Below are 18384 nucleotides of genomic sequence, written 5' to 3' on the forward strand. Positions count from 1 at the left end.
AGTGAAACTTATTTTTGGTACGCATCTACCTACTGCAGTATTTAGAACACAAAATTCCTCATTTGGGTCCATTAACTCTTTACCCCTTGTTAAGAACTGCATTATGCAGTACACACTTGTAACGGTGTATTTTATTAGAGATGGTCGATTTCGGTCTAGTATTAGACCATCATCGGGTCAAAAACCATCTCTGCTATGCATTTGCCTAATTGGAATAACAGTTACAAGATGTACATTGTCCCATCATTGATGTTAGCTGTATATTGTAATATTATGCCCAATTCTGCCTGATCCTACAGCGAAATAGATAATAAAATATACCATTATAGCTGTGTATTGAGCAATGCGGTTCTTAACATCCATTAAAGCTGTACACACCACCTCCATAAAATATTTCTTTATTCTTTATTTGTGGAACGCTAATTACAGCGGCCCGCATGCTTTTGATCATCACTTTGAGATAACAGTGAAGCTTGACGTTACTGAATTTCCATTAAGTACAAGAAAAATTGGTATCCATATAGCGAAGAACCTTTTCAGTGTGTTAACTGGTTTCAGTACATAATTAAACATTACATTCGTATTTACATAAAACACTGCATCACTATCGGGGAGCCTGGAAATCCCGTGGAACTTAAGAACTGCTGTTGGTGATACTGTATCAAATTCATCACGTGGGCTACGTGCTTAATGATGCGCAATTTTTCAAATTCACTTTAACACAGACAGTTGTATGGAGTTTATTTTCAACGTTCTCCACTTCTTTTTAAGCTTCCCATGTTATGCTTTATTATTCACTGTTTTGACCCGCACACACTAAAAAAATGAAAAAAAGGAGAAGAGTGAGGCTGCGGAGGATGCAGTTCATGATGAGGTAAGGTTGGTGCCGTCTGCAGCAACTAACATTGATCCGAAAGCGGCATAAGCTCTACATGGACTATCTCGCAAGTGGCGAAGGACAATTCTGGCACAAGCGTCATTTTTCCCCTTCTCTGTTCCATCTGCGAGCGGCCGTTAACATCAGAGCGAGCTCTAATTTACTTTATATTCTCGTCGTGGTCGCTTCGCGAGACTTTCCTTGTAACGTAAGTTTTTGGAATGTCAACAGTAAGCTCTTCATGACGCACATCCCCTTTCTTGTAGAGTCTGCCATTGGGATTTGTTGAACATCTCTGCAATGTTCTCGAACCGACTAAACGGCACAATGACTAAACGTACCAGTCTTAGTTGGATGTTCTCTATCTCTTCTACTTATCCCAGACTGACACGCAGCACTCAAAAATCGGCTGAACACGCGTTTCGTAAGCTAATTCTTTCGTGCATAAACTAGGTTTCCTTAAGATTACTCCAATGATTCTCAGCTTGGCATCTGCTTTTCCTCTAACTACTTTTATGTGGCCGTTTTACTTTAGGAGCCAAACGGCTTTGCCTCAGTGGTAACACCGGATCCCGTCGTATCACCGAAGTTCAGCGTTGTCGGGCTTCGCTAGCACTTGGATGGGTCATTGTCTGGGTCTGCAGAGTGCTGTTGGCAAGCGCGGTACAATCAGCCCTTGTGTGGCCAATTGAGGAGCTACTTGATCGAGAAGTAGCGGCTCCGGTCACGAAAACTGACAACGGCTGGGAGAGCGGTGTGCTGCCAACATGCCACTCCGTATCCGCATCCGGGGACGCCTAAGGGCTGAGGATGACACGACGGCCGATTGGTACCGTTGGGCCTTCAAGGCTTGTTCGGTCGGTGTTTGTTTGGTTTACTTTAGGACGCTTCAGACGGTCACCTCTAGGTATTTTATGATTGTCACTGCTTCCAGTGATATACTGCTAAGAGCGTAATCCAACAGAAATTAATACCTTGACCTATTTATGCACAATAAGTTACATTTATTTATTTGAAGGCAGGTCCTGCATTAATTTTCAATACTCTGCAGGTCTTCCTAGATTTCGCTACAGATTTCTGGCGTTGCAACCTTCGTATCGATAACAGCATCGTCTACGAACTGCCTCATTGAGCCTACGCCGTTCTTCACTAGATCATTAGTTTGTATTGTAAAAAGTAACGATCCTGTAACACATTGTGGGGTACTCCGTAAATTACCTTTACGTCTGTTGATTTCGCCCCTTTAACAACTTCTTGAGTTCTGTCTGTAACGTCCTGAATCGTGTCAAAAATTAGTAGAACACTATCTACATCTACATGATAACACCACAGTTCACAATCAGGTGTTTGGCAGAGGGTTCGTAGAATCACTTTCAGTCTATTTCTATATCGTTTCACTCTCGTGTAGCACATGGGGAAAATGAGCATCTAAATATTTCCGAGCAAGTTCTGATTAATTTCGTGTCCAGAGTCATTCCATCATAAATAGGTGGGAAGTCAACAGCCGGCCGAGGTGGCCGAGCGGTTCTAGGCGCTACAGTTTGGAACCGCGCGACCGCTACGGTCGCAGGTTCGAATCCTGCCTCGGGCATGGGTGTGTGTGATGTCCTTAGGTTAGTTAGGTTTAAGTAGTTCTAAGTTCTAGGGGACTGATGACCTCAGAAGTTAAGTCCCATAGTGCTCAGAGCCATTTGAAGCATTTGGAAGTCAACAAAATATTTTAGCTTTAGAAAAACACCGTTATTTAAACGAGGAAATTATTAGTGAAAGTTTTGAGGGAAGGAGAGGAGTTTGTATAGGGGGTCGGAGAGTGGAGTGTATACGATTTGCAGACGACATGGTGGTGATTGCAGAGAGTCCAACAGAGATGGAACAAATGTTAGATGATCTAAACACAAAATTAGAAGAATATGGAATGAAGATTAACAAGAAGAAAACGGAAAGCATGGTAATCGGTGGAAAGGAGGAAAAATGGCGTATGAAAATAAGGGGAGAGGAAATAGAGCAAGTGAATAACTTCAATGACTTGGTAAGTGTAATAATGGATGATATGTATTGCTGAACATAAATTAGGAAATGAATTGCAATGGAAAAGAAGGATTCAAGACGAAACAGAAATTACTTTGTGGACCACTAAACAAAGATCTGAGGAAAAAACTTGCCAAATGTTACATCTGGAGCGTTGCACTATATGGTGCGGAGACCTGGACATTGAGGAAGGAAGATGAAAGAAGATTGGAGGCACTAGAGATGTGGGTATGGAGAAGAATGGAAAAGTGAAATAGGAAGACCGAGTAAGGAATGAAGAAGTATTAATAAGAGTTGGAGAAGAAAAAAAACATGCTGAAGGTCATCAGAAAGAGAAAATGGAACTGGATTGGACATTGTTTGAGGAGGGACTGTTTATTGAAGGAAGGAATTGAAGGAATGGTGGAGGGAAAAAGGGGAAGAGGAAAAAGAAAATATCAAATGCTGGACAATATCAAAGGAGGCAAATATTCAGAAATGAAAAAACTGGCTACGGACAGACAAAAATGGAAGAGGCTTAACCCATGACAAGACCTGCCGTAAGGCAAAATACCATAGCTACTAAACGATTAGCGTACCAGGTCGCGTACCGTATTCGTTGACACTCTCTCCCCTACTTCGTGGAAGTATAAAACGAGTTGCCCTTCTTCAAACGTTCTGTTAAGCGTCCCATACTACGCAGCAATAGTCCAGAATAGAAAGTCAAACGTGAAGTAGCCAGTCTGACTGCCAGGTTTGTCGCAATTTCTGAATGTTCTGCGAATAAATCGCAATCTTTAATTCGTGTTCCCCACAGAATTTTCTATTTGATAGTTGCAATTTATGTTGTTCATAACTGTAATCCCTAATTGTTCACTAAATCAGACATCACAGATTGGTGGAAGGTTTCGAGTGTCGCTAAGCGCTGGAGTATTGGAGAGCGCCGACAGCGCAGGACAATGTACGTGGGCGCATCGACACGTGTGACCTGTGTTAACGATTTGCAAGCCGCGTGACCGTTTCCGGGTCTTGCACCTCGATATGCTGCCTACAGGCCACTCACGTCTTACACCGCCAAGCAAATGTTAATATACGTTGAGAGTTTTAGTGTCACCTTCACATTCAGACGATGTTATCTAGTACCTTCAAATTGTGGTACGATACGTCATTTTGTTTTGTAAACACAATTCGCGGTAAAAAAAATATCAACAGAAAAAGAGGTGCCGCCGTAACAAAAAAATGGCTCTGAGCACTATGGGACTTAACATCTAATGTCATCAGTCCCCTAGAACTTAGAACTACTTAAACCTAACTAACCTAAGGACATCACACACATCCATGCCCGAGGCAGGATTCGAACCTGCGACCGTAGCAGTCGCGCGGTTCCGGACTGAAGCGCCTAGAATCGCAAGACCACCGCGGCCGGCGCCGCCGTAACATTCACTGCGGATCGGTAGTCTAAGATTCAGTTTCCGTACCTCAGCTCCTTACAGATTTTCCTTTGTGTCCATAAAATGTTACTGATCGTTCCATCTACAGCTCTACAATCAATTCCTTCGTACTTTTTAAGAAAAGTGAGCTACTGCGGAACCTAAATCTGTCTGTGCTCAAAATACCTGAAGGCAAACATTAACAAGAGTGTGTGTGTGTGTGTGTGTGTGTGTGTGTGTGTGTGAGAGAGAGAGCGAGAGCGAGAGAGAGAGATAGATATGGGGGGTCATAAAATTAGTTATTGTTAGACTACGACTCCCAGACAACGTCTTATGTTTTTTGTGCCGAAAACAATAAGCGGTATCGTGCTAATAGAGTCAAACAATTGGCTTTAGTGATAGGAGCTTTCGTTCACATGCATTTCGCAGCTAGTCGATATTGCCGCAATGTAACAACTACTCAGACGTTTTCACCGATTCAGTGTCCACTATGAAAGCACAGTTAACCTACTTGACACCACAGCAATATCGTGTCAAATGCCGTAAATACTACAGTTAATTATTACAAATGAAAGCAAAAAGCAAATAAAGGCTGAAGCAAACTTTTAAGCGGTAGGTGCAATACTTCCGAGCAGCGTAATGTGGCACCAGGTATCGGCTATTGCTCAATCCCATCGTATACACATTCACTCGGGAACGTACAAGAAAACGACGCAAGTAGTTGCGCTTTGCCATCCACTTAACCACCACGATTTTATAAATTATGCACTATTTTTGTGTTAATAATCGGTATACTAGAGGTGTACTGCCTGTTTAACAGCAAACGGACGTTTCCAATTTACCTTGTAGGACAATCCGCCGACTATCTGCTGTCTTCTGGGCCAATGGAAGAGGTATTTTGAGCAGGTGCTGTCCTAGAACTCTTAGGTATTACAAAAAGTCGTTTATAACCGACAAGTGCTGATCATTAAATAAAACTTTATTAGTTGCTTGTTTCTATCATCTGATTACCTTCGGGTGGAACAAAATAATTTACAGCAGTCTACGTGGTAATGTTCTCACTGTTGGGTCATACAAATTAAAAGCCCTCCTGAGTTAACTGCCTTGAATGGTAAAATGCATTATAGTTAACAGCAACGTTTTACTACTGACGGAAGTGACTGAAGTTTGCTTTTATTTTATTTGACACCACAATAAGAACGTTGCCATGTAGGCTGTTGCTAACTTTATGTTCGAAACCGGTAGTTAATATTTATTTCATCAACAGATCTTAGAGGGTCTGAAATATCGCTTTTTTAAACATTCAGGATGCTACGTAAACATTACAACCGTTTTAAAAACGCTGACGTTACTAAACAGTTATACTAAATTATTTAGTCTATTAAGGAATTTCACCTCTAACTGCCATCAGTGTCGACGGGCGTGTAGCCGCACCCCGTCCCATTCCTTTCTCGCACAGTTCATCATCATAAAAAGCGCATTTCTGCAGCGTTAATGATAAAGTCGCAAATGGTGTGATGACTGGCGAACTGTGCTAGTCATACTACGTCAGAATGTAAGGACTAATAAAAAGTGCAGGGCATAGTCCTGAAGAGTGGCACATAAGGAAACTAAAAGAGGCGATTCGACCCCATTTACGTTGCACTCTGTTTTGGACTTTGACATCCTTTTAATTCTAGAAATGCTACTTCAGCTTGTCATTATGGCAGAAGGAAACAGCCACGGCTTTACCTAAAGTCTTGTTCCGGCTGCTTCTGTGACTAATACTTAAATGTCCTTAGCTACGTAAATGCAACCTGAATGAGATCTAACATTTTGACTATCAGTATTAGAGGATGGAATGAAAAAAAAGTGGTGATAGTGGAAGAGTTTTCTACAAATGGTTTCTCGCGCTGGTCTCAACAGAAAAGTAAAGACCGTTACGTTCGGAAAGCTGCAAGCCTAGAAAAAAAATCTATTTTTTGCAGTCTCCACCATGCTCAAGACAGATGAAACGTACGAATCCGACATACATAAAATAAAATAGTCTACGTCGCGGTGGGTCATTTAAATTCCGGTAAGAATTTTCATCGGACTTTTATAAGATCACTGGGTTGCACAACACATGAAACTTAACAAAAGAGTTACATTACTCTTGTAATCAGGATGTATGTTTCTCACTGTCATTACTTTTAAGTACTTCAGTCAGTTCCTGCTTCTAGTTGGCATCATATATTTTCGTTACCTCGGCAATGCTTTTTCTGGTGTATGTTTCCGTCATACTGGACTGATACACCATAAAAATTCAGTTTAAGCTGTCAAGATTAGGGATCTTTCGAAATTTATGAAGAGAAATTTACAGCAGTTATTAGCAAAAACAGTTTTGTAGCAGAATACTATCGCTGAAAGAAGATTAACATAGAAGCGATAATCAAGAGGCGAGAGGAAACAATGAAGACGATAAATCGCATTATTAATTTACAAATAACGTTTATGTCAGTATGTGCGAAACGATTAGTATAGGTAACGTGGAAATATTAAAAGTCTATTACAACATCAGACTTACGGATCTATAACTCTCATATTCATAACATACAAAATTTTCTGCCCCTATTATAGGCCATTTGAAATTGTAAATTTAAGTCTTGAACCGAAGAAATCTTTGTGTGACCGTCAATGGTAACGATGTTCTTCGAATACCACGCAGAATTAATTGCACATCCCCTCCCATTCACATTCAGTTGGCATATTTTTGTCAATAAGGTAGTTGCCTAGTGATCTGGCTGTCATAGAGCAAGCCTCATTAGCTAAGAAAGAAAATATCCCATACATATGAGATACCATCACTATTTGCTTCTTTTTCGTTTTCGAAGGCTGCATAGTTGAATGAAACACCAGTTATTGTTTCTCTTTAGCAGTTTATAATTTTGATGCTTACAGAACAAGTGTTTCGAGGTGTGTACCATGATCGTAAGAATGTGCATATAACGAAAGCTGTCGACACTTGAAGAGCAGCCTTTCAGACTACGTCGTGCAGATGGTTGTCTGAACTTCCACTACAATGTGTGAATCACAACCTTGATGCTTTCGTGCGTACATCATCAACCTGTCACAATTCGCACTGATCTTCCCGTCTCTCCGCAATTCCGATTAAAATTCGCACAGATGGGAAAAATATTCAAAAGTGACAAATGAACGGCCACGATTTGGTGATTTTACTGGGATTTGTTTTATTACTTGTCGTATTTTCAGTATCTGAAATGTGTGTAACTTATGCTGACGCCAGAGGTATTTAGTAATACTAATGCCTACCTGACAAAGTGGTGCAGAACCTGTTACAAGGAGAGAGCGAGCAAAAGACCCAAATTAAATTCTAACAGATGATGACAGTCCCTACATTATTATGTGGTTCACAAGAGCTGGGCCCCACGTATAAAAGACCATGTAAATACAAACATTTGAAAAGTTCTTCACAGTAGAGTAGATAAAATCAAGAGTAACTGTATCGGGAGAGGAAGGAAGTTACAGAAAAGTTTCCATTTTTATGCTATTTTGGGGCGTCTATCCAGATTGTAAGCGACAAGTTCAAACTATGCGCCATTCTTGATACTCAAATCTGGAGCTGCATTTCCCAGGCAGTGTGATATCTACTACGCTCTCGAAACATGTCCACCTCACCGACTGAAAGCTTCTGCAGGTGACCACAGGCTTCTTATTGCCGTGGTTAGCACTGCGTGAATGTTCGGGTAGTGTAACAGGTAACGAGTTGCCTTGCAAAAGGCAGGTTCCATTACCTGTTTGGCACTCAGTTTTAGAAGAAGATAAAATGGAAAGAACATGCTCTGAGAATGAATGAGACCGGAATTCTGAGGCATATTCTGAGAAGGTAAGACACCGGAACAAGCCCTTGATACTTATGGCTAAATGCAGTATTATCTGACACAGGGGCCAAAATTTAGATCACAGTTTGACCTCTAAACTCCTGAAATCGTATTGGATTCACAGGCTGACAAGGGATAAGGAAGTACAAGGATGCTTTTTTGTTTATTGAGAGTAAGGAATGCATATGAGAAACCAGACAACACAGACAAAAACGTAATAAGGCCAGGCAGCATGCTCAAAGAAAAAGCATTTGTACCGCTCTCAGAGAAGCCTGCCGCCCATCCCAGCCTTGGTCACTGCGATCGAGCGGCAGCCTTCCCAGGTCACCGTCGCCATGGAAACTACCGTCACAACACTTCTGCAGTAAGGCTGGTAACCTCCATTATCAATGCTTATCTCTCCGTTCAGGATATTCTCAGCTCAAAACGTGCGGCGTATATTCTGTGCTAGCGCGCATTGTAGCACGTCAAGCGCACGCTGTCAGTCTCTTCTTATTGTTATTTCCGCTATTCTCGCAATAGAACAGAAAAGCTAGCATTAACAAAGAAAAAAAAATATTGGTTGAGAAATGGTATGCTGTGACTCCGAGCAAAAAGCGTGCCTCCATGACAACAGCTGAAAGCGGCACGCAAAGAAAAAATTTAAAGCACAACGTTATATATCTAATGCAAATATATATAACAAACCAGAAAGTAAAAGTTGAACTATACGTACTGTAATCTGAAAGCATGCTCTCAAAACCTAAATGACTGCTTATCTGCACTATCATTACACCAGCCAACAAAAATTCAACTATTAGATTGTGCAACATGCTTAGCATGCTTTTCAGTATACGAAATGTTACATAAAAAAACATCTATGCTGACGTCAAGCACTTTATCAAAACTTTAGACACACAGATGGAATTAAAAATGTTGCTGTCTTTCATGAGCCTAAATTTCTAATAACTGTTTATAGTTTACCTGGTAGCAATCCGACTAGTATTTACTTCAAACTCGAAAAGTCGTTTCCTGACACCTATACCATCCAAATTTCAAAGACGGCAAAACTTTTAAATTTGTAGAATACATTTTCCTATATCACAACAAAGGATAAACATATCTGGAAGTAGTTATCAGTTATTCTACAAGCTATTTCAGAACACTTACCAAGTAATGGATGTCTTAGCTTAAGCCTAACAAGGCAAAGGAAACGATCACGTAAAAGACAGTCGCTCTACCGCCGGCACGAATCGCGTATTGTGTAAATCGGAAATTCGCTATTGCAACTTCAGCTCTACTGCGGACGCGCACAGCTAACGTTCGCGACCTGCCCGAACAGCTCCACAACACACAAGTGCTTGAATCTCTGAGCTTCTTATTCGTTGGAAACAGCCAGCGAAACCAGGAGCCCTCTACTGCTCATTGTGCGAACTACGTCACTGCCAACATCGAAAAAACTAAGAATTAGTCGCGTAGAATTTAAATAAATAACAAACCTGTAGTTTTCTAATTATTCTCCAACTTTTCTCAGCAAACTATCATAATGTTCAACTTGTAAGAGCATTAAATTAAGACGTAAACTGCTCCTCTAATGTTGAGCGTTTCGAGTCGTCAGTGGCACCTAGCGGCGTATTTGTGTACTAAAGCGCGACTGATACTCTCTGCCAGTCCAAATTTTGGCGGCAAAGGTAAGGAAATAAATTTCAGTAGTTTAGGCTCAGAAAAAAGTCTTTACCCAGATCCTACTCCTTTATTAACAAACATTTGTCCCCCAAAAAACTGTTAAGAGATCACCGTTCAACTGAAGACAAAACGAAGTTAATTCCCTTCGTTCTCTGACCGGCGAGCAATAGTATCTTCGGCCATAAAATCTTTAAATTAACATTATTTATTATAATCATTTCTCTGACTTACCTACAAATGCATTTGATGGAAGAACGGCCTGTGGCTTTATACTCTATGCAAACAAATTGTTTATACTGTTGGTCAGTAAAGCTGCAAACGTGTTACACTAAAGATGAAAGCGTCCTAAAGCATCAGTAAACTGTGATGTTACTGGTTTATACTTTCAGTCGTATGCAGAATTCGTTAATGAGCTACTTTTCACCATTTTGGTCACCGTCACAGTTTCTCGTATTTTCTTCTGCTACAGTTCCTAGGAATAAATCGTTAAAAATCCTATACCTTGTTAATTAATGAAAACTCGTCTGGGTCACCTAAGCTTGCTCTTAATATAGTGGGGCACGATGTGTATAACACAGTACTCACAAAACCTCTAGTCCCAAAAAACAATTACTCAAAATGCATAGAAGGATCTTTGTTTTTGAGGTCCACTTCACGTTTGAACTATAGCCTGAAACTGTCAGTTTGGTGAACCAGTGCCGAATTTTGTAAAGTGCATTACACAGTCACTCCTCCCTCCCCCCATGCACCTGTTACTTGAGATAAAACTATTCTAACAGTTTGCAACTAATTAAAGCGTATTACATACCAATCGCTTTGAAGACGACGTCAGTGACTGGGCGGTTCGATATTAGGTTGTCATTTATCCAAGATCTGCAGCTATTACATCCCAAACCGAAGCTACAACCCTGCAAAATAAATATTACAGCAAAAAACAACAAATTCTTGATCAACGGAACTTATAGTATTTGAATGTCAAAAGTACTTACCGATATTTTCTGCTGTGAGACTTATCCTTTGGCGGCATTGTTTTCTTTGCACGTTTTTAGATCGCTGTCCGACTGGTGTCGGGAGCCGTCGAGCCTCTTCTGTCCACGGTGATGTATCGTTGAAAGGCTGCAAACAAGCAACAGTGTAGCAAGGTTCCCGTTGCCTTATTGCTGAACGACGATTTGAGGCGTGCCGTATCTTCTCCTTACACCGTAAGTGACCATGTAATTTAAAACTCATTCTCAGCAGAAGAACAAAACATCGCCGAGAGGAGAGTTGAAATCATAAATGTGAACGCTGGCCTTCCCAATATTAAGGGTCTGTCAGAAATTGCCGTGTTTTATGATTATTGTTATAACAGCAAGTGTTCATGTTCCACGTAGCGCAATACGTACGATACTATAAAATTATTTCTATGGTAATATCGCTAGATAAAGATTGAGAGCAGTCGAAAATCCCAGAAGGAGCACAGATACATCTACATACAGTGTTTGAAAGTTCCTCCACATCTGAGACGTACTACAAGTGCACATCTAAGACGTGCAGGTGCGGTGTAAGAACCTATGCTAGAGACTAAATGTTTCCCAGCTACAGGAACATGCGGTAAAACAGCATATTATACTTACCTGGGTCTGCTAAATAAGGCAACAGCAGCGATGTGATGTGTGAGTCTGGTAATTACCATTCGTTGTTTGGACATTCCTCCGAAGTTTGAGGCAAGAAAATTAAGCGCAATTTAATATCTTTTAAGTACGCTTGTGAATTTATAAGGCTGCAATGTAAACTATCAAAAATAGGAAACTTTATCCAGAGTCTCGAGTTCAGAGTATCGTGACTGTACTCATTATATCCCATGCTCGGAAACCAGTCTTACCAGCTTCACTTTAAACTACCGTTAATATGTTTCACAAAATATGAATGTTTACAGTTATCAAATTTGTCTTATTAACAGAAGATGCAAACAATGAAACTCCAAATATTAATAAGACATTAAATGGACTCTTAAGTAAGTGGTCAACATCTCAAGTACTGAAGCAGTAGATTTCCGTCTCGCATAATGGAAGTACTACTTTTCGTATCCACGCTCCGCTGCAAACGCAGGACATTTACTGGCCAAACTGCACACTGATTTCACGTCAGTGTCACTGGTTTGAGACATATCAGAAGGTAGTCTCTATCAACGGAAAAACAATATCCAAAGTTTTAGTATAATTTATGAGCAACTTTCTTTACAGGTTTTCTGTTGCTTGCCTTGGTAAACAGTCTTTGAACTTTTATTCGTTCTCCCCATACTGTTCACAGTGAAATGGGAAGTTCAAAAAATGGTTCAAATGGCTCTGAGCACTATGGGACTTAACATCTGTGGTCATCAGTCCCTTAGAACTTAGAACTACTTAAACCTAACTAACCTAAGGACATCACACACATCCATGCCCGAGGCAGGATTCGAACCTGCGACCGTAGCAGTCGCGCGGTTCCGGACTTAGCGCCTTAACCGCGAGACCACCGCGGCCTGCCGAAATGGGAAGTGATGATACCTTGATTCGAGAACCGAGAGTTGAGAAGTAGCTACAGCACAACTCATTTGGAATGGACGGAATTCTAACGTCCATTTTGGCGAAAGGTTTCCGAGCGTTCCCTAAATCGCTTAAGATGAATACTAGAACGGCTCCAAAAACTTGCCGCACCCACATCCACACACCATTAACTCATCTTAAAAATGAGCTAGATATATGCCTTTACTGAACTTGACGTCAACGAGACAACATCCAACGTTCCTTTTCTTGGTACCGAACAGCATCTTCCTCGTCATGTTATATTATTTCTGTAGGATAAAAAAAAAAGACAAGTAGCGATAGTGGGTAAAATGATTTCCGCCATATTTATCGGTCACCGATGATTGGCTGCACTTTGTTTGCACTCATAGTTGTTAAAACTACATTTGGAGGTTTTGTAATCTTATTTCGGTGCAGTGTGAAACACTATACAGCGCTAAAGGAGACTTGTCGACAAAAATATGGAGATGGGAAAACAAAGATAACAGTACTTTTCAGTTGCTGGTGTTGTGGTACTATGGTTTGGCTTGACGACACTGTTTGCATAATATAATTTTATAAACAAATTAATTTTCGTTGCATCTGGGTTTGACAACAGGTATAGTTGTTAGAAACAAAGACCCTCAGGAATAATAATACTTATTGTAACAGAGCCTAAAGTACGTCCCACGCACCCGCCGCGGTGGTGGAGCAGATCACGGATGGAGTGGATGACAATATCTCACACACACACACATGGAAGAATGATTAGCAACTAGCGTATGGCACGTATCTTCAAGACTTAAAACTCGCCCCGAGAAGATACGGACGTGTCCAAGAAAATGGCGAGCCCCTTCCATCTAGTCTTCCTGCGCAACAGTCCTATCATCAGTGCTGCCGCTAAGGCAGGGGCAGGTCGTATTGCCGTCACTGTTTTCCAGCAGTTGCTTCTTTATGGCCTAATAACGACTTTCATGTTTTTGGTGAGGATTAAGATGAGAAGGACCATGGATAGCCTGCTTGCCGTTTCTTCTTCGTTCACCGCACTTAAACAGTACCTTTACACTCTGTAGTAGTCTTTGTAAAGGAAAGGAAACGAATTAAATCAAACGAAGATGAGGGAATTACAGCGAAAAATGAGACGCTACAGGTAGAAGATGACTTTTGTTACGTTGGTATACGGTCAGAAAAATAAGTGACGATGACTAGGGTAAAGAGGATATAAAACCGTTTCTGAAAATAGAGAACTTTGTTAACATCGAATATAACTTTCAGAGTTAGGAAACCTTTCCTAACGTATTTTTCTGGAGTGTATGAAAGTGAAATGTGGACGATAAACAGTTTAGACAAGAAGAAAATTTAAGAGAACGAACAGCCTTGGTTGTAAAACTGGATTTTTTGGAATGAGATATTCACTCTGCAGTGGAGTGTATGCTGATATGAAGCTTCCTGGCAGGTTGAAAGTGTGTGCCGGACCGAGACTCGGACTCGGGACTTCTGCCTTTCGCGCGCAAGTGCTCCACCGAGCGCGAAAGGCAGAAGTCCCGCGTTCGAGTCTCGGTGCGGAACACAGTTTTAATCTGCCGGGAAGTTTCATATCAGCGTAGACTCCGATGCAGAGTGAAAATCTCATTCTGGAAACATTCCCCCGGCTGTGGCTAAGCCATGTCTCCGTAATATTCTTTCTCCCAGGAGCGCTAAATTTGCAAAATTCGCAGAAGAGCTTCTGTGAAATTTGAAAGGTAGGTGACCAAGTCCTGGCAGAATTGAAGGACTGGTCGTGAGTTGGGCTTGAATTTTTTTTATTTTATTTCTCCTTCACTGACGCGTTTCGTCTTACACAAGGCATCTTTCAATTGGTCTACGAGAAAAATACAACCTTTCATATAAATGGCACGACTCCGATTTAGCAAAATTGGACCAGCAAGAAAAAACAAACAACTACTTGCTTGCAAATATGGTATTAAGCACGCAGGACGCCGCGCTTATCCCATGCAGGAAACAGCCGTGATCAGAATTTGAAAAAACGCTGTTGGTTGTCCTGTAAGGTAAGACTAAAATATATCTAATTATGACGGATAAAATATTCAGAAGTCCGTAAACAGTCTAATGCACCAAAAGTCCAAAATATACTTTAAAAATTTAAAAATATTTAGACAACTTACTGATATATAAGATGTTAAATACACGAGAAACCGCGCCTAAAACATATGAAAGCCCCAGCAGGTAGCATCCCTCGTCAATTTTTTTTTTCCTGAAAAAAAAAAAAGAAAAAAGAAAAAAAAAGCCTCGCGCGGTTTCCTATAAAACATGTCACCCCGAGAAGAACCAGGAAGTTTCAAAAATAAATAACCGGCATAGTCTCGTAAGAAGTGTGTCCCAACCTATGGGTAGAGATAGGCAGCAAATTACTTTCTCAGATAGTCGATGCCGTTCACATGGTACTGGGCATAGAGAATGGAAGATTTTGAAATGTGAGGCTACAAGAGAATGCTGAAGATTAGTTGGTTACATCGGAAAACTCACAAGAAGGTACTGAATACAACTAGAGATAAACGACTGAAATACTCAAAGAAGGAATCGGTTGATAGGATGTATGCTGTGGTACCAACAAATCGTCAGTATGGTAATGGAAGGAAGTCGGGGGGGGGGGGGGGGGTGTAAATTGTAGAGTGAAACGAAGACTTGACTACAGTAATCATGTTCTAGTTGATATGGTTCAAATGGCTCTGAGCACTATGGGACTTAACTTCTGAGGTCATCAGTCCCCCTAGAACTTACAACCACTTAAACCTAATTAACCTAAGGACATCACACACGTCCATGCCCGAGGCAGGATTCGAACCTGCGACCGTAGCGGTGGCGCAGTTCCATACTGTAGCGCCTAGAACCGCCTAGTTGATATATCTGAGTAGTTATTCAGAGATGAAGACTGGTATAAAGAGATGTGTCAAACCAGTCTTGGGAAAGAAGACCACGACTACGCTATCTGGTTTGATGATCTTATACTCCCAAAACCTCTTCATGAATTCACTACGTTTCTCTTTCGTTATTTCTTTCCAGTCATCGTTTTGAACTCTTCCAGGAATCAGTGGTCCATTCTAGTTTTCAAAATTTTAGACTGCTTATTAGGTCTCCGCCTGTGATGTTCATGTCTCGTGAATCTTCTTTATTTTCTTCTAAGCAGCTGCTTTTGATCTGTTTTGAAGTGACAATGTTGAGTAATCTTTTCACGAATTTTATTGTTGTCCATTATATAAATATAATGATAGAATTTGAAGCGTCTCTTGTGCACGGGTATACAGAACTAATCCATTTGCACATCTAAGTCGAATGTTCTCCTCTGCATTCAAATTTGATTACCTTGTGTGGGGCCATAACGTTTTCCGTCGCTGTTTTTCAGTATTTGCAAGTTTAGAGGGCCCTCCAACAGTTATGAACGAAAGAAGTCGATATTTTATGTTGTTATTAAATACGCCAGCGATAGAGACACTCTCCAAGATGTGATCGTCATCATTTCACAAACAGCAGACTCGTATGGCCATGTGCACGCAAGTGTACATATGGTTTCTGGGCATCATGCACACGTACTCCTGACAGCCAACATGTGGACGACAGAACGAACGTGCACTGTGTGCAATGATTAGAATTAACATCTGTAGCACGTGTTCAGTGGCTGCAAGACCAAAATGGAACGTGGGTCTCCCCACACGTAAATCCATTTGTCAGTGGGACAGAACTCTTCGAGACAAGAAGTTTGATTTCAGATGCAGGAAAACATCTCAAAACGCATGTGAATGGAGAGCCCGTGAAACATGTGCTCGAAGGATTCGCTAGAAGTGCACGGGGATGGTTCAAATGGCTCTGAGCACTATGGGACTCAACTGCTGTGGTCATCAGTCCCCTAGAACTCAGAACTACTTAAACCTAACTAACCTAAGGACATCACACACATCCATGCCCGAGGCAGGATTCGAACCTGCGACCGTAGCAGTCGCGCGGTTCCGGACTGAGCGCCTTAACCGCGAGACCAAGTGCACGGGGATATTACCACATTCCTCCATGACACGTTTCCTGAGTGACTGATTAGAAAGCCGGGCTCCCACTGCCTGAACACGACCGTCTCTCGATCTGACTCTGCTGGATAGCGGTACATGGGAATTTATAAACGAAATTATTCACATAATGAAGGTTAGAGATCTGGTAGAAAGGAGGCAACGTTTCTACAACACAGCAGAGGCCATAACACTTGTCATAGTTACGAAGATGTGGTGAGAAGTGGAGTACTGTTTCGATATCTCTCTAACTACAAACGGTACAGACATGCATGAAAAGGTGTGAGCTTATGTGTACAATGTTGGAGAAATATTAAAGTTGTAAGCCTTAATAGGTACTGGAATACAAACAAATGTTTTGTATACATATAGCTCAGAGACCCTGTATATAGCGCATCTGGTCATTTCGCACTGCGCGATATTACTGTTTTGTTTTAGTAATTTCAAATGCATTTTGAAGTATCATGGCTCTTTCTAAGTTAGCACTACTGTGCAAACGGGATGGCAAAATGACTAAAAGTAACGTATTTGAGGGCGATATGGCAAGGTAAAGTTCCGCGTTCTGGCTCTAGACAGGCCAATCGGGTCCGACCAACCGCCGTGCCATCTTCTGCTAATGGCGTCACTGGATGCGGTATGGAGGGGCCTGTAGCCAGCACACCGCTCTCTCGGTCGCTGTTGGGTTCCTTGACCTTGGAACCGCTACTACTCGGCCGAATAGCACCTCAGTTGGCCTCCCGAGACTGAGTCGTCCCACCAAGAAACAGTCCCAGGCAGTACCGGGAATCGAACCCGCGTCGTCAGCATGACAGTCAGCCGCGCTGACCGTTCGCCCACGGAGGCGGCCTATTTGAGAGAGGACACCTGTAATATCGGACCATATACCATCTAGAAGGAAACCTCCCTGCGACTTTGCTGCAGATTTTCCATGTAATCGGTGTGCTTATAAAATAGCTGGAGATCTGCTTTCACCGCTATTTTGTGTAGTTTTTCTATGACATTAATTTTCCTTCTTTAGTCTTATTGATCACTGTAGTTTAATATGTTCATTACTTTTGTTAATATATTTACACCTTAATTTAAATTTCTTAACGCAATACTTTTGGTATAACAAAGTCAAAACATAGAGAGTATTTTGCATAAGAGTATCTACTGTAATAACAGTCGCAGCTCCAAACATACTACTGGAGAACTGGCACGGCTACGGGGAAGGGTGAATCCTGACAGCACAATTTACTTTCTTTTTCTACCTGCGTGTATGCTGTGCAAGGATGTCGACTTCTTGTGCAATCCATTTCCATGTGTTATATTTATGAAAGGGGAAATTGGTGTTATAAGAATCCGCTGCTGCGATCGCATCTTTGAATAATCTTGGGGGGTAATGCACAGCACCTTTCTTGAGGTGTCTCTCACTGGCCACTGTTAAAATACAGCTTCTGTCTCCTGTAAAGACCCTTCGCAGACCGTACATGTGTCATTTGAAATGTTTCAATGCGATGAGTAGATAGTTGATAAAATGATCATATATGCATCCAGTATCACAAGACGACAGAGTAGCAGTTATGTGTAGAACTTATACCTCGTCTAGCTCTGATTTGTATTCCAACTCCATGCAAGAAGGTGTACTATCTTATTCAGAACAAGAGGGACGATGTCGGTTAGGAATGACGAAAAGAATATTACTAATATGCAAGTGTCATAAAAGTGAAAATAAAAAAGCCGAAATAAATTCACACAAGAATAACTTGACCTATTTATCTATAAAGTCCGAAGCGTGCTCCCTGTGATGTTACGAGTCAGGACCGATTTCGTAGTCGTGTCACAATGTAGGGCACGACAGATTTGTTATTCTCAAGCTGATAGAAAATATAAACGCAGTTTAATCGCGAACACTAAGACGCTGACTTTTGATTGTTTTGAATATTTACTTGTACGAAAAACACAAAGTATCTGGGGTTTTGCACC

The 18384-nt window shown here is 41.3% G+C and overlaps 1 protein-coding gene across 7 annotated transcripts in view; it reads right to left on the reverse strand.

Annotated features, from left to right (window-relative positions):
• LOC126481541 (protein NDRG3) overlaps positions 1-18384 on the reverse strand; it is a 529080-nt gene that overhangs the window by 389022 nt on the left and 121674 nt on the right. For 6 of the 7 annotated variants that reach the window (XM_050105367.1, XM_050105366.1, XM_050105363.1 and 3 more), the window contains exon 1: positions 9324-9527. The exons of the other annotated variant lie outside the window; for it this stretch is intronic. The gene's annotated coding sequence lies outside the window, so the exon portion shown is untranslated. Of the gene's footprint in view, positions 1-9323; positions 9528-18384 lie in introns of those variants that run through there. 7 annotated transcript variants of the gene reach the window in all.

The sequence above is a fragment of the Schistocerca serialis genome, chromosome 5 (assembly GCF_023864345.2).
Source record: "Schistocerca serialis cubense isolate TAMUIC-IGC-003099 chromosome 5, iqSchSeri2.2, whole genome shotgun sequence".
NCBI classification, from domain to species: domain Eukaryota; kingdom Metazoa; phylum Arthropoda; class Insecta; order Orthoptera; family Acrididae; genus Schistocerca; species Schistocerca serialis.